Source organism: Lepisosteus platostomus, unplaced genomic scaffold, assembly GCF_059453375.1.
Source record: "Lepisosteus platostomus isolate fLepPlt1 unplaced genomic scaffold, fLepPlt1.hap1 Scaffold_61_H1, whole genome shotgun sequence".
Classification (NCBI taxonomy): Eukaryota; Metazoa; Chordata; class Actinopteri; order Semionotiformes; family Lepisosteidae; genus Lepisosteus; species Lepisosteus platostomus.
This window is the reverse complement of record NW_028291677.1, coordinates 362,115-389,566: the sequence shown is the minus strand read 5'-3', so window position 1 is coordinate 389,566 and position 27,452 is coordinate 362,115. Positions and strand designations below refer to the sequence as shown.

The 27,452-nt window shown below is 44.8% G+C and overlaps 7 non-coding genes across 7 annotated transcripts; 1 reads left to right on the top strand and 6 right to left on the bottom strand.

The window, feature by feature from the left end:
- Positions 1 to 4,391: 4,391 nt before the first annotated feature.
- trnas-cga (transfer RNA serine (anticodon CGA)) lies at positions 4,392 to 4,473 on the bottom strand. The gene has a single exon. It is a non-coding gene; the product is annotated as a tRNA-Ser (tRNA).
- Positions 4,474 to 8,536: 4,063 nt separating this feature from the next.
- Positions 8,537 to 8,618, bottom strand: trnas-cga (transfer RNA serine (anticodon CGA)). The gene has a single exon. It is a non-coding gene; the product is annotated as a tRNA-Ser (tRNA).
- Positions 8,619 to 12,731: 4,113 nt separating this feature from the next.
- On the bottom strand, positions 12,732 to 12,873 carry LOC148632506 (U4 spliceosomal RNA). Its single transcript, XR_015934356.1, has one exon. It is a non-coding gene; the product is annotated as a U4 spliceosomal RNA (small nuclear RNA).
- A 1,308-nt stretch (positions 12,874 to 14,181) lies between these two features.
- On the bottom strand, positions 14,182 to 14,326 carry LOC148632505 (U4 spliceosomal RNA). Its single transcript, XR_015934308.1, has one exon. It is a non-coding gene; the product is annotated as a U4 spliceosomal RNA (small nuclear RNA).
- Positions 14,327 to 14,556: 230 nt separating this feature from the next.
- LOC148632504 (U5 spliceosomal RNA) lies at positions 14,557 to 14,673 on the bottom strand. Its single transcript, XR_015934334.1, has one exon. It is a non-coding gene; the product is annotated as a U5 spliceosomal RNA (small nuclear RNA).
- A 4,075-nt stretch (positions 14,674 to 18,748) lies between these two features.
- On the top strand, positions 18,749 to 18,830 carry trnas-gcu (transfer RNA serine (anticodon GCU)). The gene has a single exon. It is a non-coding gene; the product is annotated as a tRNA-Ser (tRNA).
- Positions 18,831 to 24,421: 5,591 nt separating this feature from the next.
- Positions 24,422 to 24,492, bottom strand: trnag-gcc (transfer RNA glycine (anticodon GCC)). Its single transcript has one exon. It is a non-coding gene; the product is annotated as a tRNA-Gly (tRNA).
- Between the last annotated feature and the right edge of the window lie 2,960 nt (positions 24,493 to 27,452).

Here is a 27,452-nt window from a genome sequence, read left to right as displayed (position 1 = left end):
CCTATGTCACATGGTCTGTGGTTGAATCTCATGGAACTATGACTTTAATTTTTAACAAACATTTCTTTGAAAAAATGAAACATTTCCCTTGGTCAGAGATTAAATAAAACCTCACTCGCATCAAAACAAATTTATATTTCTAAATATCACAACATGATCGAATTTACGTCTTTTTAATAACAATGAATAGTCACCTATGCGTTACAAAATAAACATTTATATTGATTTGAATCGCGTTTTGATTTAAATCGTAAACGCGTGTTTAAATATATGTGTTTAAAGGCGATATACTGTATAAAAGTGCTGATTCTAATGGAATGTGTTCGGCCGGGGATTCAAAAAAATTATTTTTTTTAATTGCGAATCTAAGGAAAATTGCAGTATAACTTTGTTCATGCACAAACAGTGGCATGTTACATTATAATTTGGGTGTCTCCTCTTGCCAGAAAGCTCTAAATTGCATTTTGAGTGCGGTTTTTGACTTTTTCTAAATTGCAACCCATAAATAAAGCTGATACAGTTTAGACTTACTGTATTCTAAACTGTATTACAACATCACATTGGACAATGCAACGTAAATTGCAAAAATGCACTTGGAATCTGTCCAAGCCCTACTACGAAAATTATTTAAACTGCGACACTTATCATTCATCTTTAAATAAACTTTATTTTATATAGCGTTTTAAGCGAATAGATAATTAGATTGCTCATAAACCTAATCGCTTTTTCTACATAAACACAGCGTGATTGCTCTCTGAAAATGCTTTTTTCTTTATATTTAGGCTCAGATTTCAACTATAGATCGTATTATTATGAACTTTCTTGGAAAAATGTCTTTTATGTAAACCATGTTTGCTATTAATTCATTTAGGGCTAAAATACGTTCATTGTCTTCCAATCGAGTCGAGTTGACATTGGAAGCTTGCCACGCCCGGACTGTTACACCAACGCATTAGCATGTTGAAGCGATTTCATTGAGGAGGCCATCTACTAGTTAACACTGTACTTCCTACTTTGAAAATACCTGTGAAATTGGTTTAATTCGTCACAGCCAGCACTCCGGCAGAGAGGGGGGTTGTACTCGTTAATGTCTGATGACATACAAGTGGAAAGATTACAGATTTTAATCGTTTTTTTTCTGAACCAGGGAAAATCTGATCATGTTTCTCTATAACAATAATAAAAAACTTTATTTTCAATTATTTTACATATCCCGCTTGCACATCGCATGACTTTAATAAATCTATTCTTTATTAATACTAAATAAATAATACTAAAAATACTTCAGCAAAGAGGTCACTTGATTTTTGGAATAATTCCAAATAGCACAATGATCCACTGGCATTCCTGAAGTCTGTTTAGTGCATAATCTTCCAAATACAATCACTAAGCAATTATAAGAATTATACCATCCTATTTCTTTGTGATGTCCTGTAAAAACTAAACCTATTTTTATAAGGCTTTTACTCAAAAGATTTCCAAACACACAAAGCATTTGTGAAGTACTATAGTATTTCTAAAGGTTACTGGTACAACATCAATCATTAAAGCTTAACAATAAAGTTTAGATTGCTGACTATGGACTAACTACATTAACTAACTGCAATGCAACACTATACATTTTACAAGAATATCTGGTTGAATTCTTGCATTTGTAGCCAATTTAATGCGAGAGAAATAAGCCAATTTAATTATTTCACAAAAAATAATGTGATATAAAATGGATGTTTTTAACTTTATTGTAGTGTTTTAGAAACTAATATGTCTTCAAAAATGGTTGTTTTTCACTCCTAGGAATGAAAGCTGTTGTTATATAATGTTTATTTTCAAATTTTGAAAAATCAAAGGATTCTAGCTTTCTCCCCTTGCAGGCATCGGACACAGAGAACCTCATGGTTTTCCTAAAAATCATTTTTTATGTTCCCTGGTGTTCCAAACTTAGTTTTAATCAATTTTAATTTGTTATTATGTTAAAAACAGGGTAATAAATTTCTAATTGGACTATAAATAATGTCATATTGTCTGCTATAAAACTGATGTTTTCAACTCTATTGTAGAGATTCTAGAATCAACTAATAGAGAATTGAAATAAAAAAGGGCATAAGAAAACATTGCCAACAACGACCACAAGATGGAGATATTGTCTAGACATTACCAACAACGACCACAAGATGGAGATATTGTCCAAAGAGGCAAGAAGGGCAAAGCTGCGATAAGGTAAAATCATTTTTTGAAAGAGATTGCTGTCAGAATGCACAACTGAATCCCAAACAGAATCTCTAGTCAAATATGATCATTTGTGAAACAGGCAAATGAGTCTCTCAGGTGCCCATTGCTCATTTTCAGACACATTTATGCAATACTTTCACCATGCGTTGAGCAATAGGGATTAAAGATACCAGAGGTAAGGTTTAAAAGTGATTCTGAGGTGCAACACATCAGCGATACAGCTAGGCATCTGAAATGCGGGGTTTGAGAGCCCTTCAGGGAACACCGTACCCTAAAGGTACCAGAAGTCCACTAGTATAAGCATTAAGTCACTGTCACCCCTGTTACAATGTGATTGCTACATATCTTCATTTCTTTGGTTTTTAAGGAGTAAGAGTGCAGGGGGTCTAAATCTGCGATCCAGTGTGTTGAAGTATTTCACAACACTACCTGTAGCCCGTATGGAAATAAATACTAATTCTGATTATTGCCCTGGGCATGTACCAATAAATCACTGAGCATATATCACTGTGTTGAAGCTAGAGACCTGTATGTAATATTATGGTGCTAAAATGTCATTTTCACATATATTAATGTAATAAATGATTGCTTATGCTTAATAAACAAATCTAATTAAAATAAAAACTTAAGTTTTGTATTTGTTTTGTACCATAGAACATGATTTTCTTTGTATTTCAAGCCCACAAAGTGTCCAAATGATGCACGACATGATATAAGGAAGATTATCACATGAAAAATCGGTATTATCTTTCTCATGAAAATGCATTCCTTTCATTACCTTTTAATTTTTAAAATGAACTCAAGTTGTGTATAATGTAATAATTTAAGTAGAATAGATTCTAATAATATAATGATCCAGTGTGTTGCACTACTTCACTGCTTCACTGTTCTATGCCGTATGGAAATAAATCCTCAGACTGCTTACTGCCCTGGGCTTGTACCAATAAATTACAGGAGCACATCTATATATCACTGCGTTGAAGCAGGAGACAGACAATCACTGCAAACACATCCTAAATACAGTGTTCCAGCACCTTTGACCTCATCCAGAACGTATCATTTCTTGAAAGGGATTGCTGTCTGAATGCACATCTGAATCCCAAACAGAATCTCTAGTAAAATACGATCATTTGTGAAACAGGCAAATGACTGTCTCAGGGGCCCATTACTCATTCTCAAGACACATGTATGCAGTACGTACACCATGCATTGAGCAAAAGGGATCAAAGACACCACAGGTAAGGTTAGAAGTCATTCTGACTATATTCTAAAATATTGGACTCATATTCTTATGATGGCAGACATGATGCTGCGTTTAAAACCGGGGTTAATGGACATTATATGACTGTCAATTCTGTTTTGTTTTGGAGACACTTGGCTGCCTATATGGTACAGTGCAGCGTGAAGGAAACATTTTCCAAAACTGTGTCAGCTCAAAAGTTGTAAGAGAACCTCTCCAGCTGCTTTAACTCTCTTCATTTTTGTCATTTAATTGTCTGTCGGCACGATGTGGCAGCGTTGCATGACAACCCATCTCACCACGGAAAGGAACCTAACAGCTTTGGTAAGAGAGGAGAAAAGGACCTGGCCAGTAAGGGGCTCGAACCCACGACTTTGGCGTTATTAGCACCATGCTCTAACCAACTGAGCTAACCGGCCTCACGACAGTGATCCTCTCTGTGCAGCGCCTTTTACTTCTATTGACAAATGATAGCGATTCGAAGAGAGATCCTTCAGACCAGCAAGCAAACCCACGGCTATTTCGGTTTTCTATCTAGGCAACGTTGGTGTCTGCAATAGCATACATGAAAGCGTGATGCAATTTCTGTGGGTACATTTGTTGCACGTCATGCACAGTAAGAGTGTTTCTAACACCAAATAAAAAGTCAACAATTAACGATCACGCCTTCTCCTCAGTTAACCCACTGAAACCCTTGCTGTTAACAGTTCTTTACTGCGTGCTTTACGAGCACCTACATATCGTGTCGGTTCTTTCAGCTTTATTCATTAGGTTTTCAAAGGCATAAGTAGAGCACCAGAGGTCTGAAGAACTCATTTCCATGGCAGCAGGGCCAAGTGATTTAGCGTATTTATAGTACCAGGAAAGGAGATGCGGCACTTCGCCTTTGCCACAGAGGCACAAGGATACGTGTGGCAAACGCCATAGTCGGCAGGATTCAAACCTGCGCAGGGAGTTCTCAACGGATTTCGAGTCCATCGCCTTAACCACTCGGCCACGACTACAGCGAGCTCACCCCCGCCGCATTCCTCCTATAATCTAACACGGAGTGCGAGGTGGCTGCGGAAACGTTTTCAAAGTCGCTCTCTGTTAAAAAAAAATAAATACCTTTGACAAAATACGTGCCGGCAGACAGACATGCCTCAGAGGGTTTAAGGCTGGCTTCACTTTCAAATGATAAAGTCTCCCCGTCCGGATGTCAAAATGCAACTTTGGCAGACAGAAAAAACATCAACAAACCACAAATGTGGACAAGGATTTTACAAGCTGCACCACACTGCACTTTCCAAAGCATTTACATTCCTGTTAGACGCAGGAATTGCCTTTGATTTGCGCGCTTACGAACGCCATGAAAAACGAAACAAAACTAAAGCCCTCAGCTCCTGCACTTGATTATAATGCCGTTACGTGTCGAAGCAGGAATTTATGTCATCCTACCACTGCAACACGGGGAATAGAGGGAAATGAGCACACGCTACGTACGTCTCAATCACTCCCTAGAGTCGTAAGGCGCATTGAAGGGTGCACCCCCATCATTAATCGTTGCGCCTCTGTGAAAGGAAAGCTCTTGAGCAGTCTTTGAAACAGCTCGGATTAAACACTTGATTGCTTCCATGTGCATCTGGAGCCCATTTCTAATTTTCACTTCACGCCGCCCAAAGCATTTCTAAAACATGAGATTCGCGTTTGGGAATGCGCCCTGCCCTACGAATAAAACAGGTCTACGGGTCAGAAACCTGCTCCACGGAAAACAGTTCTGTTGCGCTTTTGATCAAAGGGAGATTCGCTGTTCTTACTTTTTGATGACATAACACCCAAAGGGGCTTCTTTGGAGCTGGATTCCAACCAGCATCCTAAAGTTTCTTGGCGGTATCCTTTACAGTCCTCTGTTCGGTCGACAAGGGACAGAAGGGGGCAGCTTTCCTCACACACACAGTGCAATGTACTGTAGTGTTCCCGTTCATTGAATTCGCAGTTCTGCATCAGACCTCTAACTCGTTTCCTTAGCTTGGATTTAAGCCACGAAGCAGGCTTCTACTGTATAAGGAATCACAAACTATTTGAGAGGCCATCATCCCAGGGGGAACTGACAAAGTCTATCCCTAAACACCTAGCGCAATCTCTCGAGAGACTGTCAAAAATCGCTTTCTCCATTTCCGTTGCAAGTAAGTGAAAATGCGGTCTCAAACCAGAGCCACTTGGCAGCAGCGGCACGTAAATACTGTTACTGTCACTGCTCGATACTGACGTTAGCCTACTATACCATGTTCAGCCACCGCTAGGAAATGTACGGCTCTAGTACTGGAGCAAACAACAGGAGGGCCAAAGGCACACGGGCACACATGTCAGACATGGAGAGTGACGAGAATGGGACTCAAACCCATGCGTGCAGAGTACAGTGGATTAGCAGTCCATTGCCTTAACCACTCGGCCACCTCATCTAGGAAACTGGGCTGTCCAGACATGGGTTGCCGCGCTCCAGATGATCTTTTTCTTTTTTTTCCCTCGTACTCGAGGGTCATTTTCCTGTTCCACATGCGATTTCAACATTTTCCTTGGGAGATGTCAAGCCAGCAACCCACTACTGTGGTTCAGTGGCCATTGTGGAGTTCAGTGGCCCTGTTGTACACAGAATGCACATTGAGCTCCTTGGACATGAAAAGTTCCAGATAAAAGCCATTTGTCATCCTTTCTCTTGGTGTCGATGTTGCTATTGTATGTAAAGGTGGCAACTTGCTCAGCGAACAGGCGGAGCACACACCGAATGCAGATGTGTCTGAGTGGTGTGTCCAAGTGGCTGCAAAACGACAGCACTCCCAGGGCGCCGTGGCTTAGTTGGTTAAAGCGCCTGTCTAGTAAACAGGAAATCCTGGGTCCGAATCCCAGCGGTGCCTTTTTTGTTCTGTGTTCTTGAACAGAACTGGTCATTATGGACAACCGCCTACAGCTAGACTTAATTAAATGCAAGTATTCATTTCCTGTCTTTAACGCGACTTGTTTTTCTTAAAATGGATGCAACTTGCAAAACATGAAATACAAACCTTGCTAATCAGCGCAATCGGCTGGCAAAAAAAAAGAAGTCAGCAATGTTTTTTTTCTTTAACCTTAACCCTGCTAATGGAGAAGAGTTAAACGACTGAGTCTATGCAGCTTAAACGGTCCGCACGTCGGGTTCTTAGCTGAAAGGGTGGTAAATCCCGCTCACCCCAGTCCTTAATCTTTTAAAAGGATACAAAATTGAACCTAGTCGCCACATCACATACATCCTGTTCAATAATAAAAAGGTAACATCTATCCTCGCTCCAGAGTAAATCTCACGTTGAGGGCACCTTTTTTTTTCACTTTACCGTGAATCGAGCTCGGCTGCACAGAGGAGAGAGCAGAGCAATGAGGTCACGGGGACAGGGGAGTCACACGCTGGCGGTTTGAATACGCGGAAGATCACTGAGGGATCCACAGTATATGGACCCTCCGTGCGCCATCAGTCCGCACTCCGGACTCTGAATCCTGCCATCCGAGTTAAGATCTCGGCGGAACCTGAGGCGCAGTTCCTTCTTAAAACGTAATCTGGTGAGCATTTCTAGAATCGTACTTGTATAGATGCAGCCTTTAATGTGTTGCTAGGTTAAAATTGATGACTTCTTGTATTTCAGTAGGCAACTGCCCTCTTGATTTCAGATTTAATTTCTTTATTACAGGGGCGCTTTTATGAAGACAGAGTCATGTTCAGGTACTTTGCTTGATGGAGGAAGCTCATTTCAGACTCTGTGATCTGCTCACCTGGAAAGGTCTGCTGTACTACTACAAGAGAGAAGTAGAGTCTGGAAGAAGGGACAATTTTATGATTCTTTGGAAGGTAGGTTTTTTTTTCTTTGAAATCGAAATGAATCAGAATATCAGTGCAAAAGACAAACTCTTGGTTTGGTTTAAAGAGATATGGTTTTAAAATAGACAAAATGTAGAAAACAGGTGTTTCTCACTTTTGGAAAAGAATGGACCGGGGGTAATAGTTTACTAGTTGCAGTGCTGAGCTCATCGGGTTGCAGTCCCGCAATGGATAACGCGTTTGACTATGGATCAGGAGATTGTAAGTTTGACTCCTGCCTGGCTCGGGTCGTTTTTAAACGCATCGGGCTACTCCCCTAAGTAGTCTGTGCTACTTACTGCATTGTAATCGTACTCAGTAAGAGATTTCCTTCATGTAAATGAACTGCACCTGACAGCTTTAGAAAATCACCTGGGCTCAGTACGGTGCTGAGAGCTCAGCGTTGCTGTTGTTCTAATTAGCACGCACTGCATCGGCTATGAACCCGAACTTTTCAATTATTCCGATCATTAAGTCAACACGTAGTCCACATGAAAGGTAGAAACATTCTCTTGTCTGTCTCTTGTTTGTATAGAACTGAATGTCCCTGACAATGTACTGTTAGTTTTAATTGAAGAACGGCATTTGTCAAATATATCAGACAAGTTTACGTAACTGCTCATGCGACACTCAGTTGTAATTAGTCAAGAAATAAAGTCGAACAACAGCTGCGGGTTTGATTCTGAACGTATCAGATTGGAGCGCCTTTTACTTCAATTGACAAATGATAGAGATTCGAAGAGAGATCCTTCAGACCAGCAAGCAAACCCACGGCTATTTCGGTTTTCTATCTAGGCAACGTTGGTGTCTGCAATAGCATACATGAAAGCGTGATGCAATTTCTGTGGCTACATTTGTTGCACGTCATGCACAGTAAGAATGTTTCTAACACCAAATACAAAGTCAACAATTAGCGATCACGCCTTCTCCTCAGTTAACCCACTGAAACCCTTGCTGTTAACAGTTCTTTAATGCGTGCTTTACGAGCACCTACATATTGTGTCGGTTCTTTCAGTTTTATTCATTAGGTTTTCAAAGGCATAAGTAGAACACCAGAGGTGCAAACGCAAGATGTGTGGTTATCTGAAGAACTCATTTCCATGGCAGCAGGGCCAAGCGATTTAGCGTTTTTATAGTACCAGGAAAGGAGAAGCGGCACCACGCTTTTGCCGCGCAGGCACAAGGAGACGTGCGGCAGACGCCATAGTCTGCAGGATTCAAACCTACACGGGGAGTCCCCAACGGATTTCGAGTCCATCGCCTTAACCACTCGGCCACGACTACAGCGAGTTCGCCATCGACGCATTCCTCCTTTAATCTAACACGGAGTGCGACGTGGCTGCGGAAACCTTTTCAAAGTCGCTCTCCGTTAAAAAAAAAAAAATACCTTTGACAAAATACGTGCCAGCAGACAGACACGCCTCAGAGGGTTTAAGGCTGGCTTCACGTTCAAATGATAAAGTCTCCCCGTCCGGATGTCAAAATGCAGCTTTGGCAGACAGAACAAACATCAACAAACCACAAATGTGGATAAGGATTTTACAAGCTGCACCACACTGCACTTTCCAAAGCATTTACATTCCTGTTAGACGCAGGAATTGCCTTTGATTTGCGTGCTTACAAACGCCATGGAAAACGAAACAAAACAAAAGCCCTCAGCTCCTGCACTTGATTATAACGCCGTTACGTGTCGAAGCAGAAATTTACGTCATCCTACCACTGCAACACGGGGAATAGAGGGAAATGAGCACACGCTACGAATCGTCTCAATCACTCCCTAGAGTCGTAAGGCGCATTGAAGGGTGCACCCCCATCATTAATCATTGCACCTCTGTGAAAGGAAAGCTCTTGAGCAGTCTTTGAAACAGCTCGGATGAAACACTTGATGGCTTCCATGTGCATCTGGAGCCCATTTCTTATTTTCACTTCACGCCGCCCAAAGCATTTCTAAAACAGGAGATTCGCATTTGGGAATGCGCCCTGCCCTACAAATAAAACAGGTCTACGGGTCTGAAACCTGCTCCACGGAAAACAGTTCTGTTGCGCTTTTGATCAAAGGGAGAGTCGCTGTTCTTACTTTTTGATGACATAACACCCAAAGGGGCTTCTTTGGAGCTGTATTCCAACCAGCATCCTAAAGTTTCTTGGCGGTATCCTTTACAGTCCTCTGTTCGGTCGACAAGGGACAGAAGGGGGCAGCTTTCCTCACACATACAGTCCAATGTACTGTACTGTTCCCGTTCATTGAATTCGCAGTTCTGCATCAGACCTCTAACTCGTTTCCTTAGCTTGGATTTAAGCCACGAAGCAGGCTTCTACTGTATAAACGTCTAGAGGAATCACAAACTATTTGAGAGGCCATCATCCCAGGGGGAACTGACAAAGTCTATCCCTAAACACCTAGTGCAGTCTCTCGAGAGACTGTCAAAAATCGCTTTCTCCGTTTGCGTTGCAAGTAAGTGAAAACGCGGTCTCAACCCAGAGCCACTTGGCAGCAGCGGCATGTAAATACTGTTACTGTGACTGCTCGATACCGACGTTAGCCTACTATAACATGTTCAGCCACCGCTAGAAAATGTACAGCTCTAGTACCGGAGCAAAGAACAGGAGGGCCAACACCGAACGGGCACACGTGTCAGACATGGAGAGCGACAAGGATGGGATTCGACCCCATGCCTTAACCACTCGGCCACCTCGTCAACAAAACTGGGCTGTCCTGACATGGGTTGGCGCACTCCAGTTGATCTTTTTCTTTTTTTTCCCTCATACTCGAGGGTCATTTTCCTGTTCCACATGCGATTTCAACATTTTCCTTGGGAGATGTCAAGCCAGCAAGCCACTGCTGTGGTTCAGTGGCCAGTGTGGAGTTCAGTGGCCCTGCTGTACACAGAAAGCACATTGAGCTCCTTGGACATGAAAAGTCCAATAAAAGCCATTTGTCATCCTTTCTCTTGGTGTCGATGTTGCTATTGTATGTAAAGGTGGCAACTTGCTCAGCGAGCAGGCGGAGCACACACCGAATGCAGATGTGTCTGAGTGGTGTGTCCAAGTGGCTGCAAAAGGACAGCACTTCCGGGGCGCCGTGGCTTAGTTGGTTAAAGCGCCTGTCTAGTAAACAGGAAATCCTGGGTCCGAATCCCAGCGGTGCCTTTTTTTGTTCTGTGTTCTCAAACAGAACTGGTCATTATGGACAACCGCATACGTCTAGACTTAATTAAATGCAAGTATTCATTTCCTGTCTTGAACGACTTGTTTTTCTTAAAATGGATGCAACTTGCAAAACATGAAATACAAACCTCGCTAATCAGCGCTCGCAGCTGGCAAAAAAAAAAGAAGTCAGCAATGTTTTTTTCTTTAACCTTAAGCCTGCTAATGGAGAAGAACCTAGTCGCCATATCACATACATCCGTTTCAACGATAAGAAGGTAACAACTATCCTCACTCCAGAGTAAATCTCACGTTGAGGGCATATTTTTTTCCACTTTACCATGAGTCGGGCTCAGCTGCACAGAGGCGAGAGCAGAGCAATGAGGTCACGGGGACAGGGGAGTCACACGCTGGCGGTTTGAACACGCGGAAGAACACTGAGGGATCCACAGTATGTGGACCCTCCGTGCGCCATCATTCCACACCAGACTCTGAATCCTGCCATCCGAGTTAAGATCTCGGCGGAACCTGAGGCGCAGTTCTTTCTTAAAACGTAATCTGGTGAGCATTTCTAGAATCGTACTTGTATAGATGCAGCCTTTAATGTGTTGCTAGGTTAAAATTTATGACTTCTTGAACTTCAGTAGGCAACTGCCCTCTTGATTTCGGATTTAATTTCTTTATTACAGGGGCGCTTTTATGATGAAAGAGTCATGTTCAGGTACTTTGCTTGATGGAGGAAGCTCATTTTGGACTCTGTGATCTGCTCACCTGGAAAGGTCTGCTGTACTACTACAAGAGAGAAGTAGAGTCTGGAGGAAGGGACAATTTTATGATGCTTTGGAAGGTAATGTTTCTTTTTTCTTTGAAATCGAAATGAATCAGAATATCAGTGCAAAAGACAAACTCTTGGTTTGGTTTAAAGAGATATGGTTTTAAAACAGACAAAATGTAGAAAACAGGTGTTTCTCACTTTTGGAAAAGAATGGACCGGGGGTAATATTTTACTAGTTGCAGTGCTAAGCTCACTGGGTTACAGTCCTGCAGTGTCACACCAGGGCCAGTGGCGCAATGGATAACGCGTCTGACTACGGATCAGGAGATTGCAGGTTCGACTCCTGCTGGCTCGGGTCGTTTTTAAACACATCAGCCTACTCCCTAAGTAGCCTGTGCTACTTACTGCATTGTAATCGTACCCAGTAAGAGATTTCCTTCATGTAAATGAACTGCACCTGACAGCTTTAGAAAAACACCTGGGCTCAGTACGGTGCTGAGAGCTCAAGTTGTGTATAATGTAATAATTTAAGTAGAATAGATTCTAATAATATAATGATCCAGTGTGTTGCACTACTTCACTGCTTCACTGCTCTATGTCGTCTGGAAATAAATCCTCAGACTGCTTACTGCCCTGGGCATGTACCAGTAAATTACAGGAACACATCTATATATCATTGCGTTGAAGCAGGAGACACAATCACTGCAAACACATCCTAAATACAGTGTTCCAGCACCTTTGACCTCATCCAGAACGTATCATTTCTTGAAAGGAATTGCTGTCCGAATGCACATCTGAATCCCAAACAGAATCTCTAGTAAAATACGATCATTTGTGAAACAGGTAAATGTCTCAGGGGCCCATTCCTCATTCTCAAGACACATGTATGCAGTACGTACACCATGCATTGAGCAATAGGTATTAAAGACACCACAGGTAAGGTTAGAAGACATTCTGACTATATTCTAAAATATTGGACTTATATTCTTATGATGGCAGACATGATACTGTGTTTAAAACCGGGGTTAATGGACATTATATGACTGTCAATGCTGTTTTGTTTTGGAGACTCTTGGCTGCCTATGTGGTACAGTGCAGCGTGAAGAAAACATTTTCCAAAACTGTGTCAGCTCAAAAGTTGTAAGAAAACCTCTCCAGCTGCTTTAACTCTCTTCATTTTTGTCATTTAATTGTCTGTCGGCACTATGTGGTAGCGTTGCATCACAACCCATCTCACCACGGAAAGGAACCTAACAGCTTTTGTAAGAGAGGAGAAAAGGACCTGGCCCGTACGGGGCTCGAACCCCAGCCTTGGCGTTATTAGTACCACGCCAAAAAAAAAAAAGCGTCGACATTACCTCTTTCAAAAGGCTTCACTTTCCTAGTCACATTCCATGGCTCATTGAACCCTGGCTGTTTCCTCCAGCGGTATAGTATTGCAGTTAGACAGCACGATGCCTGCAAGACTATGTCGCGCTCTGACGAGACTGTCAAAAATTGCTTTCGCCGATTGTATTGCAAACCGGCGGAAGCGGGGTATTGGGAAAAGTTTTCAACTAGCAATAATCGCGCCTCGGCTAAACCTCACAGGCTACGATACTGCCAATGCGCAAAGCTGACGGTTGCCAGGCAACCGCGGGGATCCTATGGAAATCGTTATCAATCGTCTCATGGCATGTCGTTGCTGTAACGCTTCATATTTGTCGTCTTCTTCTTCTAGCTTGAGGTTTTAAAGAATTTCATGACAGACAAGGGCTCCGTCGGGAACAAAGGGCGTTGTGAGAAAACCGTTGCTTATTTTCAGCAGCAGAAATACAACCCTTTAAATACAAGATGACAGAACAATGACGAAGGGCATGCCGGGAGGAACTCATGCACTACAGAGGAAAGGGGGCGGGCACGTACAGTTCACATTCAAGCCACAAGTACTCTTCTCGGATGTTGCACAAACAAATCCAAACGTCCTGAAAGCATTGCAGCATGTTTGTGTCCCACTTCCCGTGGCTGCAGGACGACTGACACGAAGGGACAAACACAATCTGTGGCGTTTAGCGTGACATAGTCTTGCAGGCATCGTGCTGTCTCACTGCAATACTATACCGCTGGAGGAAACAGCCCGGGTTCGATGAGTCTTGGAATGTGACTAGGAAAGTGAAGCCTTTTGAAAGAGGTAAAGCACTGCACAACGGAATTGAGGGAGAATCTTACAGGGGATTCTGAGCGGTGTCTGCATACACGCAGTCCGATACGGGTGCTGAAAGCTTGAGCTACTCTTAATGTCATGCTGCCTTTCCTCGGAGTAAATCTGTTACATTGAAAGAATGCTTCTCGCAGGTTCAAAAAGGGACCCTTGTTAATTGGAGAAATCAATGATTTCGAATGAATTCTGTATGCGTTAAAAGACAGCTATACACAGAAAACATGCAGGACACTGCTCATGATGTTTCCCGAGCCGAAACACAGTGCGTTTTTCAAAGCCATCTGACAAAGCCCGCCCACTGAAAACTGCAGCAGATCGTGTAAAGACGTTCAACTTTGTAACTACTGCACGCACAGGAAGCAGAATAAATTCCTCTTTTCAAACTGTCAAAGGTTTGCTTTGTGAACGCTGCAGGACATCGCACAATCTCTTTTGAACGGGGACAAACAATTTCTTATGGGGCGCAGTAAGTACAGACGTTTAAAGAGCTCCACTCATGCCGACGATGCAGCATGAAGAAGCGCAACCTAACGTTTGACAGACAAAAGCCGGGCGCCGCTACGAGCAATATGAAATCAAACTGACAGCACACGGCGTTTCGCGCTGACTCAAAAGTGATCTCGACAGACGCTGTTCTCTGCATAACGCTGAAAGAGCTAAAGAGCGTTTCTGTTGAGACGTAACAAGCTTGTTTCTTTCTACCATGATGTTACCATGACAAAATCTGTCTTTAAACACCTTGCTCAAAAATTGCTTTCGCCGATTGTATTGGAAACCGGCGGAAGCGGGGTATTGGGAAAAGTTTTCAACTAGCAATAATCGCGCCTCGGCTAAACCTCACAGGCTACGATACTGCCACTGCGCAAAGCTGACGGTAGCCAGGCAACCGCGGGGATCCTATGGAAATCGTTATCAATCGTCTCATGGCATGTCGTTGCTGTAACGCTTCATATTTGCGGCCGGACACTTCCCGCCCCCCAAAGAAAAGAGCGCCAATCAGACAGGCTGAGACCGAGGACTCGCAGAGCAGAAGGCCACAGTCGCCGTAATAAGAGCGATTGTGAGCGGTTTTGTTTTCTCTCTTTGACCAGCCCAGCTGCGCCCCACCCAAAGGCAGGGAAGCACAAAAATTGTATGGAACTCATTCATGCTCCTCTCCATGGAAATCTTTAGTAAAAGGCAAAAGATTTGTACGAGATGAAGAGAAACCAGAGTGCGTGGCTGGACAGCTGCAGGAGCCCAGGCCGCCTTCAAGTCCTCTGCCCTGCCGGTCGTGGTTGGCAATGCACCTGGCCTTACAAACGAGCCAGTGGGGCCCGTTCAGCTCCGGGCTCATCGCCTGCGGCTCTCTGCTTATCTGGCAGGGGAGATACCTTGATCAGCCTGTAGCTGGAGTAGTTGGATTGTTTTCTTGTTTTGTGGAAGCAGTGTTTGTTTTGCAGTTTGAGATGGCAACCTTTGGATCCCGCAAGAATGCTGTACGTTTTGAGCTTTTGGATGACCTCTTCATGGATCGTATGCAGTTCAGCAGAAAAGTGTTACAGAAGGAACTTGGCTTTGAACCTCGGCACTTGTATTTCATCTTCGCTCTCCCAGGTCAGAAAGCATTTGAGGTTGTTTTTGCTACCTATTCTCTGTTTGAACAATGTGTGGATGTGTTTGAGGCAAAAAGAGGGAAAGTTCCTGCCCTTGAGAAGATCAACTTGCAGCCTCTGACACAGAGAGAGAGGTTGTTATGTTCTCGGAAATGGCAAAGACGGAGGACATTCACACCTGGCTTAAGCAGTACTGCACCATCCACCATGGAACTGAGGTTAGAGATGTTGACGGTATAAAAACAGGAGCAAGGAAATTCGAGGTTCGCTTGCTACCGGACAATGTCAATGGAGGCTTAAGGCACCTGCCCTCTACAATCCAGCTGGGCGCCTGCAATGGCTATGTTTTTTATGTGGGACAACCAAAGGTGTGTCGGCGCTGTGGTGCTGTGGGACACCTGGCATCGTCCTGCACTGTGAAATGCTGCAAGACCTGTGGCAAACAGGGACATTAAGCCTCTGACTGTTCAATGCTGCCAAAGTGCAATTTATGTGGCTCGGAAGGACACGTTTTTAAGAACTGCCCTCACGCCTACGCCTATAAACTCAAAATGAGAAAGGATGAGGCAGTGCTTGTTTCAGCCAAACCGGCCTGAAAAAGCCAAAGCAAACAACAAGTCAAACAAAGAACCCTTGTTGGACAAAGAGTCTCAGCCTCCAGCCAGGATCAGTCCTGCTGTGGCTCCGGGGCCGGTGGAAGAGAAATCCACTACGCCCCCACAACCGCAGACTGCACCAGACAAGCACGAGGGTTTGAAAACCCCAGAGAACAGCGAGGACCCCTCCCCCACTCCTGCTCCTCAGAACGAGGGCCAGTGTGGGGCCCCCCGGTGGAGCGGGTCCAGCGAGGATACCCAGGATTCAGCGGAGCTGCTTTTCTCAGACTCTGCAAGTGCTACAGATGCCCTCCTCTCCTCCATCCAGTCCATCACGGAGGATCTGCAACAGCTGGTGGTTGAGGGGGAAGAGGAGACTGGTGCATCGGCTGCACCCCTTTCCCCTCGGTGCTCCCAGGAGCTGGACTTGAGGAAAAGGAAAAATGACTCTGTTTTCTCCCCGAGCGAGGAGGAAGGAGAGCATGGCGATGGGGACAGCTGGAACCCCTCCACCCCTCCTTCTACCCCCTTCCTTGAAATGGACTCCGTGAACGCTTTTACTGCTGCCACCCTGATGAAGGCTCATTCAGAGGATGGCTGGCAGGAAATTGGTAAGAAGAAAAAGAAAAAGAGAAGGTAACAGGTGAGACCGAAGAGAAATGTGTTTTGTAAAGACTGGTTCCACTTTCTTATGTAATATGGCTCTAAACATAATTTCTCTTAACACCAGAGGTATCAATGACAGAGTTAAATGCCAGTGTGTCTTTGATTACCTCCAGCAGAGAGAGGGAGATGTGTTGATGTTGCAGGAGTGTGCTTTAGCCTATCAAGAGAGGTATAAAAGCTTTGAAGATAGGTGGGATAAAGGGCCTTCTGTTTGGTCAGGGGACAATAACAACAGAGCCTCTGGCGTGGCCATTCTTTTCAAAGGATGGGCTTTCAAATTGAAAAGTATTCAGAGGGTCATAGATGGCAGGTTGCTGTGTGTGGATGTGGAATGGGGGACCGTTAACCTGCCGCTAATCAATGTGTATTGTCCTACTGACGTGGGAGGAAGGGTGGAGCTACTCAAGGCACTCTCTCCCCTATTGTTAAGTAGCACAGACGTGATAGTGGGAGGGGATTTTAATTGTATCTTAGAGCACACAGACAGGCAGTCTAGCTCTCCGATAAAATTGGATTCCAGCTCACTGGCCCTGCAAAACTTAGTTCAAGACTTTAAACTCTCAGACACATATAGATGTATATATCCCACAACAGCAGGATATACATGGTCAGGGAGGAATAGCAGCTCCAGAATTGACTATTGCTTTGTCTCAGAGAGAGTGAAAGTTGTTGGGGTCACTCTTCAGCCTGTCTTCTTCTCAGATCATCAGGCTTTAGGGTGTAGAGTGGAACTCCAGGGCGGGACTGTCTTTGGCCCAGGCCTCTGGAAACTCAACACAAAGCTGCTAGAGAACGAGGGGGTAGTATCCCGCTACAAGGAGAAACTATCACAGTGGCTGTCCTTGCAGTGTCTGTACGGGTCAGTAGGAGAGTGGTGGGAGGAGGTGAAGATGAGGACAAAGGCCTTTTTCATGGCTGAGGGAAGGAAGGCTGCTGCCAGACGGAGAGGAGTGCTAGCCAGGAAACAGAGGCAGCTGCAGCGTCTCTACACGATGCTGCACAGTGGCTTCGATGTGCTCGAGGATATCACCCTTTTAAAAAAGGACATCCGGAGCATAGCCAAGAAAGTAGTCGAGGAGTGCTGTTAAGAAGCAGAGTGCAGTTCTTGGAAGAAAATGAGAAGTGTACTCGCTTCTTTTTCAGGAAAGTGGTAGGCTCCAAGTCTGTCATGGAAAGTGTAGTTGATGAGGAGGGACGAGAGAGAACAGAGCCGAGTGCTATCCTCTCCTGCACCGAGGCCTTCTACTCAAGACTGTACAGCTCTACAGAGGTAAAGGATGAAGAAATTCATTTTTTTACCTCAAAGCTAGAAAACGTTTTGAGTGAAGAAGATAGGGAAGTACTTGAGAGGGATTTGACAGTAGAAGAGCTGAGACAGGCTATGGAGAGCTTACAGAAGGGGAAAACTCCGGGTGCTGACGGGCTCCCTAAAGAATTTTATTGCACCTTTTGGGATCTGCTTCAGGATCCGCTACTGCTCCTATTCGAGGAAAGCTATAAGACAGAATTGCTGCCTGACTCTTTAAGAGAAGGCACTATCTCTCTCTTGTTTAAGAAAGGAGCAAAGAATGACATAAAGAACTGGAGACCCCTCAGCCTGTTAGGCGTGGACACTAAGATCCTGTCCAAAGCCCTTTTCCTGCGCCTACAAAATGTAGTGGCCTCACTGGTAGGGAAAGAACAGACTTGTGGGATAGTAGGACGCCTGATGAGCGACAACCTGGCCTTGTTGAGGGATGTCTGTCTGTACTCAGAGGATCGCTCCCTCCCTCTGTGCGTTTTAGGTGTAGACCTAGAAAAGGCCTTTGACCGCCTAAACCGGCAGTACTTAACATCGGTACTTGAGCACATGAATTTTGGCCCCATCATGAGAAAGTGGATTAACCTGCTGTACACAGGTAGCAACAGCAGAGTAATGGTTAATGGCAATAGATCACACCCCTTTGAAGTCTGTTCAGTAGTGAGGCAGGGCTGCCCATTATCCCCTTTGTTATTCGTTTTGGCTACGGAGCCCTTAGCCTGTGCCTTGCGCCAGGATCAGGCCATTAATGGGATACCAGTGCCTGGAAGTGGGGGAGGAGAGGTAAAGACATCTCTATACATGGATGACGTCACCCTGCTCCTCTCTGACAGTACCTCAATTAGCAGAGCTCTGCAGTGTTGTGAGCGTTTCTCTTTGGCTTCCTCTGCAAAAATTAACAAATCTAAGAATGAGATTTTTTATCAGAACTGGAGGGAGCCAAAAGAAGGACATGATCTCAGGCTGCAAGAGAAGAGAATTAAGGTCCTGGAGAATTAATTCCTGGCTTGGCATCTCCCAAGGAAAATGTTGAAATCGCACGTGGAACAGGAAAATGACCCTCGAGTACGAGGGAAAAAAAAGAAAAAGATCATCTGGAGCGCGCCAACCCATGTCCGGACAGCCCAGATCCCTCGACGAGGTGGCCGAGTGGTTAAGGCGATGGACTGCTAATCCGTTGTGCTCTGCACGCATGGGTTCGAATCCCATCCTCGTCGCGCTCCATGTCTGACACGTGTGCCCGTTCGGCGTTGGCCCTCCTGTCATTTGCTCCGGTTCTAGAGCCGTGCATTTTCTAGCGGTGGCTGAACATGGTATAGTAGGCTAACGTCGGTATCGAGCAGTAACAGTAACGGTATTTACGTGCCGCTGCTGCCAAGTGGCTCTGGGTTGAGACCGCGTTTTCACTTACTTGCAACGCAAACGGAGAAAGCGATTTTTGACGGTCTCTCGAGAGACTGCGCTAGGTGTTTAGGGATAGACTTGTCAGTTCCCCCTGGGATGGTGGCCTCTCAAATAGTTTGTGATTCCTCTAGACGTTTATACAGTAGAAGCCTGCTTCGTGGCTTAAATCCAAGCTAAGGAAACGAGTTAGAGGTTTGATGCAGAACTGCGAATTCAATTAAGGGGAACACTACAGTACATTGCACTGTATGTGTGAGGAAAGCTGCCCCCTTCAGTCCCTTGTCGACCGAACAGAGGACTGTAAAGGATACTGCCAAGAAACTTAAGGATGCTGGTTGGAATCCAGCTCCAAAGAAGCCCCTTTGGGTGTTATGTCATCAAAAAGTAAGAACAGCGAATCTCCCTTTGATCAAAAGCGCAACAGAGCTGTTTTCCGTGGAGCAGGTTTCAGACCCGTAGACCTGTTTTCCCAAACGCGAATCTCCTGTTTTAGAAGTGCTTTGGGCGGTGTAGCGGCGAGGCTTATTAATAAGAAAGAATTAAGTGTTTCTGAGCTTTCCCAAATTAGGCCTCATCTCTCTGTTCATCTCTGTGGTGCAGCCACAGAGAAACTATTCATGCAGGCTGATTTAAGGTTTCCCTTGATAAGGGACAGCTCCCAAAGGGGGATGCACTTAGCTAAGCCTGGCTATCATGATCAATGGTCATCCATTGGCGCCTATCTGTCTAGGGAGTGCCAGATGGACATCTGGACTGCATTCCTAAGTGTCAGGAGTAAGTGACTCATATCTCACCTTGATCAACCAATCAGGGACTGGTAGGGCCGAGTAACCCACGTGGGACTCTGATGCCCATGGAACTTTCAGCCAATCAACGAGCTGAAGTTCCTCCAGGTAAAAACAGGCAACACAGAGAGCCTGAGAGATTCAGTGGGAATTCAGTAGAGATTTCTGTGGAGTTTTCTAAAGGGAATTCAAAGGAGAATTCCAGGGCAGGACAGCCCAGGAGCAGAAGGCTCCCAAGGGCAGGACATTCTCACAGCGCGCCTCCTGACCATCCTGAGACTCAGCCCGGACAACCACGGAACGGCCAGTGTGTCCGAGTGCCAGAACTTTCCTTTGTTCTAAGAGTCTAAAGCGGAGGTTGCCAGAGAGTAACCAGAGGATCCACCCGAGGTTAGCACCAGCAGCAGGCCTCGTGAACAGGTCGGAACTGTGGACAGTTGAATCACTATTCAGAACTAGCTCTTCATCAGGAACGAACCGGTCTTCTTCTTGACTTGCTGGGACCCACAGTCATCTTTTCTCCTGTGCACAAACTTTGCTAGTTAAAGCCAACACTAACTAGCCGGTCAGTGAGCATCAGCAGCGCACCGTCGCAACCCGCACAGCACAGCCTGGCACCTAGACAGAGAGCACGGATTGGACAGCAACAAGCCTGCAACTGTTTCTTTGTGCCCGCAGGAGATCTGAATCCCCAGAGATTGGATGAGTATTCAACTTCACTGCATTACTGCTCGCAAATTCAATTGTTATCCCAACCAGTTGATATCAATTTAATTCCTAAGAGTTATGTACTTGTTTTCAGTATCTAATGTAGAAGTTATTACCAGGTTCATTTATGAAATGGTCTAAATGAATGATATACTGAATGTATGTCCTCTTGATATGTGTAACACTTTGTAACTGACTGAATATATACCTTTTGTATTCTGATAACCCTCTCGATAAGATCTGTTCGTTTTACATGCATATTCTATGTATTGTAACGCCCTCGCCTGGTGGTGAGGAGGAAGCGCCCCTAGGCGCTCGTAGTACTGCTGGGCATGCTAGGAGTGGTAGCCGGAGTGCGGTCTACGCGAGAGAAGCTCGCCCCACACCCAAAGTCCGTCAAGGCCCCCTGCGCCCTGTGGGAGGCCTTGGAGGTAAAGGACGGGGTGCTGCGCCGGGGGTGCCGGGTACCCTCCAGTGGCGAGGTACGGTGGCAGCTGATGGTGCCTTGGTCGCTCCGCGGGGCGGTGCTCCGAGCAGTGCATGGCCAGCCGGGCGTGGGGCACTTTGGCGGTAAAAAAACCCTGTAGCGCCTCCGAGGCCATTTTTATTGGGGTCTTTGCCACCGGGACGTGGAGTGGTACTGCCGAACGTATGCAGTGTGCGTGGCGCAGAAGGGTCCCCCCGAGCGCTCTCGGGCCCCCCTCCAACAACACCAGGTGGGGGCTCCTATGGAGCGGGTGGGGGTGGACGTTTTGGGCCCGTTTCTGCGCACCGAGGCCGGGAACCTCTACGTCTTGGTGGCCATGGATTATTTTATGAAGTGGCCGGAGGCCTACGCCCTCCCGGACCAGAGTGCCCCCACGGTGGCCGATGCACTGCTGGAGGGGATGTTTGCCAGGCTGGGGGTGCCGGAGGAGTTACATAGTGACTAGGGGCGTAACTTCGAGTCCCAGGTCTTCGCCAGAGTGTGCCAGTGCCTGGGGATCACTAAGACGCGGACCACACCTCTGCATCCCCAGAGCAACGGGTTGGTGGCGCGGTTTAATCGTACGCTCACCACCCAGCTGGCCACCCTGGTGTCCCGGCACCAACGGGACTGGGACCGCCACCTCCCCCTTGCACTCTGGGCGTATAGGACCGTGGTCCAGGAATCCACCGGGTGCACCCCAGCCTCACTCATGCTGGGCCGGGAAATGTGAACCCCGGTGGACCTGGTCTTCGGCCCGTCGCCCGGAGACGGGTCGGCACCGCTGGCTGGACCGGACTACGAATGGGACCTGCGGCAGCGGATGCAGCAGGTGCACAGCTTTGCACGGACCCACCTGACACAGGCGGGGGTCCGGCAGAAGCGGCACTACGACCTGCGCTGCAGGGGGCCTGCCTTCCAGCCCGGGGACTCGGTTTGGGTGTACAACCCGCGCCGCCGCAAATGCCTCAGCCCTAAGCTGGCGCCGTCGTGGGAGGGGCCCGCTGAGGTACTCTGGGTGGTGGGCGAGGTCTGCTACCGTGTCCGGTTGCGAACACGGGGGAGAGTGGTGGTCCTGCACCAAGACCGGCTGGCCCCCTACCAGGCCCGGGAGGAGGAGCCGTGTGGGGAGGCTCTAGAGGACCAGCTGGGGCTGGAGCCGGCCGATAGTGGGGCCTCCGTGGGTCGCCAGCCGTCACCGTGGCCAACGGCTTCTCACACAGGGTTCCACAGCAGTTAGCCGAGTACGAGTACAGCCTGAGGGGGGTGTTCGACGTCGGCGAGACGCCAGACGCTTCAGGTTTTTAAGGAGTAAGAGTGCAGGGGGTCTAAACCTGCGATCCAGTGTGTTGAAGTATTTCACAACACTACCCCTAGCACATCTGGAAATAAATCCTCATAATGATTATTGCCCTGGGCATGTACCAAAAAATCACTGAGCATATATATATATATATATCACTGTGTTGAAGCTAGAGACACAGAATAAGTGCAAACACATACAGTGTTCCTGCACCTTTGACCTCATCCAGAATGTATCGTTTTTTGAAAGGGATTGCTGTCAGAATGCACAACTGAATCCCAAACAGAATCTCTAGTCAAATGTGATCATTTGTGAAACAGGCAAATGAGTCTCTCAGGTGCCCATTGCTCATTTTCAGACACAATTATGCAATACTTTCACCATGCGTTGAGCAATAGGGATTAAAGATACCAGAGGTAAGGTTAAAAGTGATTCTGAGGTGCAACACATCAGTGATACAGCTAGGCATCTGAAATGCGGGGTTTGAGAGCCCTTCAGGGAACACCGTACCCTAAAGGTACCAAAAGTCCACTAGTATAAGCATTAAGTCACTGTCACCCCTGTTACAATGTGATTGCTACATATCTTCATTTCTTTGGTTTTTAAGGAGTAAGAGTGCAGGGGGTCTAAATCTGCGATCCAGTGTGTTGAAGTATTTCACAACACTACCTGTAGCCCGTCTGGAAATAAATCCTCATTCTGATTATTGACCTGGGCATGTACCAATAAATCACTGAGCATATATATATATATATCACTGTGTTGAAGCTAGAGACCTTTATGTAATATTATGATGCTAAAATGTCATTTTCACATATATTAATGTAATAATTGATTGCTTATGCTTTATAAACAAATCTAATTAAAATAAAAGCTTACGTTTTGTATTTAACTTGTACCATAGAACATGATTTGCTTTGTATTTCAAGCCCACAAAGTGTCCAACTGACGCACTACATGATATAAGGAAGATTATCACATGCATATCGGTATTATCTTTCTTATGAAAATGCATTCCTTTCATTACCTTTTACTTTTTAAAATGAACTCAAATTGTGTATAATGTAATAATTTAAGTAGAATAGATTCTAATAATATAATGATCCAGTGTGTTGCACTACTTCACTGCTTCACTGCTCTATGCCGTCTGGAAATAAATCCTCAGACTGCTTACTGCCCTGGGCATGTACCAATAAATTACAGGAGCACATCTATATATCACTGCGATGAAGCAGGAGACACACAATCACTGCAAACACATCCTAAATACAGTGTTCCAGCACCTTTGACCTCATCCAGTACGTATCATTTCTTGAAAGGGATTGCTGTCCGAATGCACATCTGAATCCCAAACAGAATCTCTAGTAAAATACGATCATTTGTGAAACAGGTAAATGACGGTCTCAGGGGCCCATTCCTCATTCTCAAGACACATCTATGCAGTACGTACACCATGCATTGAGCAATAGGGATTAAAGACACCACAGGTAAGGTTAGAAGTCATTCCGACTATATTCTAAAATATTGGACTCATATTCTTATGATGGCAGTCACTTATGATAGTGACAGAGACGCTGTGTTGTAAAAGGGCGCTGTCTTTTGGATGAGATGTAAAACAGAGGTCACAGCGAGCTGAAAAACACGTTTTGAAAAGTGTGCTTTTCCTGCCCCAGAAGTTAAATGGGGGTGACCAAAGTTGCCCAAACGTGTTTATTTCTGCTGAAAAACCCGTTTTGACAGCTTCTGCACAGTGGGGTTAAGGGCTGACTCAGTGGGCTCTAATGAGCCAGGCAGCTACATTGGGATTCCAAGGTTTGAAAAAATACGTTTATTTCGAGCTGAAAAACAAGTTTTGAAAAGTGTGCTTTTCCTGCCCCAGAAGTTAAATGGGGGTGACCAAAGTTGCCAAAATATGTTTATTTTTCTGTCACTATGCTGGGGAATTGGGACCCGCACAGACCTCAGGGTGAATGCCCCCCCGCCGGCACCATTAACACCGCTTCCAGCTGGAAGCTTTGTTTTTCCCTGTAGCTCACCCTCATCCGGGTACTGACCTGGCTCACACCTGCTTAGCTTCAGTGGGTTTTCAGTTGCAAGTTGCAAGGGGATGCAAGTGATGGAGCCGCTCGCTGCAAAAGCTACTGCATTGGCCGGGAATCGAACCCGAGCCTCCCGCGTGGCAGGCGAGAATTCTACCACTAAATCACCAATGCTCAGTGCCTGGACCTTCAAAAAAGACGCTTTTTTGGTGCTCTGTGCAAAACGCGTCGACATCTGCTTCCAGCTGCAAAATGCCATTTGCAGACGCTGAAGAATTTATTTCCAAGGCAGCGGGTACAAGCGATTTGGCGTTTTAAAACCACCAGGAACAGCAAAGAGGTGCGCTTCTTTGCTTGCGCCAGAACACAACGACAGGAGGTGGACAACGTAGTCGGCAGGATTCGAACCTGCGCGGGGAGACCCCAATAGATTTCTAGTCCATCGCCTTAAGCACTCGGCCACGACTACAGCAAACCCCGCCACCGCTGCGTTCTTGCTACAATCTTACCTGGATCGCGAGGCGCCGGCGGAAGCCTATTTCAAAGTCGTTCTCCGTTTCAAAAAAACATTTCCAAAATACAAGCCTTGCAGACAGACACGCCTCAGAGGACTTAAGGGTGGCTTCATGTCGGAATGATAAAGTCTCCCCGTCCGGACATGAAAATGCAACTTTGTTACACACAAAAAAAGACTTTCAGAGGCTTCCCGGATGTTTCCACCAGATTAAAATATTCACCGACGCAATGTCCATTCTGGAAGTCTGGTTGAAGCGGTTGAAGCGGTTTAGTCGGGATTTGTTCACCGTCCGTGTAGAGAGCCAGAAAGTTAATGTTGTAGTGTTTAAATTTGAAGGGGTTTTGTGTAAAACTGCCGCTGAATGCCGCTTTGTCCACAAACCCCAAAATTACCACTTTGGGTAACTGTCCGAGAAAGAGGTTTTCTTGGTTACACACATGGCTCCCTGCAGGCAGGCTGAAGACTTTCATCTGTACGCGGTCTATGGGGTATTTAGGTATTTAGTGGTGCGACCGTCAGGAGTGCTTCGGCGTTCACAAACAAAGATGCAGAGAGTACGCTCAGTTTGTGTTCTCCGATGTTGTTCATTAAGCAGAAAGCATCTCTGTTGCGCGTGAGTTTTATTTTCAGGTCTACGCCATTCAGTAGTCCCAGTGGGCAAAAGACGTATAATATACGTCTATTAAACGCATACCTTAGACGTCTAAATGTGGTCTACAATTCGTCTAGAATGAAATTCTAATATACGTCTAAAGTTATACGTCAATTATACGTCTATGTTTAGACGTTCATTATACATAAATGGTTGGAGTTCTATTATACGGATAAATTTAGAGGACTATTATACATATATGGTTGGAGTTCCGGATAACTTTAGAGGTCTATTATACGGATAACTTTAGAGGACTATTATACGTATATGGTTAGAGGTCTATTATACGTATACCTTTAGAGGTCTATTATACGTATAACTTTAGAGGTCTATTATACGTATATGGGTAGAGGTCTGTTATACGGATAACATTAAAGGTCTATTATACGTATATGGGTAGAGGTCTATTATACATCAAAGATAGATTTTATAGGCGTAGAAACAAGTAAACCAAGCCAATGATTAGGTTTAGAAATGTATTCTGAAAATACACATTCACACCTGAAACATATGTATTTCAAATTATACATTGTATACAATCAATCAACAATCAACATATGGGCAATAATCATAAAAAACACAACTAGTCTTAAACTTCAGCTACAAATTCTGGTAACATGGCAATATACAGTATAGTAATGACAAACACAAAACTAATTACATTAACACACTAACTCAAAACCACATTTTGATTCAAATATACATTTTAAAATGTACAACTTCTATATTTCCAAGAAAAAAAATATTACAATGGAAGTTAAGACGATTTTTGTCCACTATTTGCAAACCCTGTCTAATTGTCCTAACAGTTAGAACCAAAAACCTATTATTTTCAGTGTCCAGATCTCCTGGCCCCCCGTCTTTCATATGCATTCTTCAAGTAACACATTGCATGCTCCTTTATTTCTTTTTCTGTTGATGTAGGGTGGGACTTCAGCACCGCAGCTAGGAGAAAATTGTATAATATTACTTCCCAAATAAATGATGATTATCTTCTTTAGTATAATCTAAAAAGTGAACGGTTTACTAAGCTCAAAACTGAAATAAATGTATAAAATTTGGCTTGCATCATAGCAGTTGAGCAATAAAGTCTGTCCTAATTAAAGAGTACCCAAAGTTTGAAAGTACAACATAGAATAAGAATAGAGAAACGGCAAAACAATTTTGTGTCATCTTCCCCATTCACACTATTTTATGTGCCATTTTTTGCTTATTCACGTACTATTTTTATCAAAATAATATTAAGAAAGATCTGTATGTATTCAGATAGTATTATTATTGTTCATACTTACTCGTCAAAAGAGGATTGCTGAGATATTTGCGGATATACTTCTACGTTTGAAAAACGTGTCCAAAATTGTGACCAACGAATACTAGCAATGCATTGTGGTATATAACCGGAAAATATGCTGGGTTCGATATTTTCTCAACGTATGCGTTTATTAATGTTGTCGATATTATGGTTGAAATATAACATTGATAATACATCGCGGCTATGTGCCCCCTGCTATGAGCTGATGTGCAATTTTAACGCATGTAGTTAGTAAGGATCGGTCACTGTTGTATGGTATTATATATAATGACATTATGGAATAGGATGGGGACAGGCCTGGCATCACGGGGGGAGGGGGGAATGTTGCCCCTTCAGTTTTGGGCAAAAAGATTTACCTAACTTAATTTGCGCCCTAAAAAATAGTTGTACTTTGTCAATGGTCAGACAACACTAAATGACACGAACAGTCACTCAGTCTGTTTGATGGGCAGGAGGGCTATCCGTCCAGGAGCTGCACATATCAGTGTCGTTATTGAGTGTCAACATTACGATCCTGTTTGCTCAGGTGGACCGATTCCTTGCAGTAGTTTATCATTATACTTAAAATCGTTATATAACTAGGACTAGTTATAGCAGTCTGTGCTTTCTGTTGGTTTTACAACATTTTTTCTTAACAATTCAGAACGTCCATG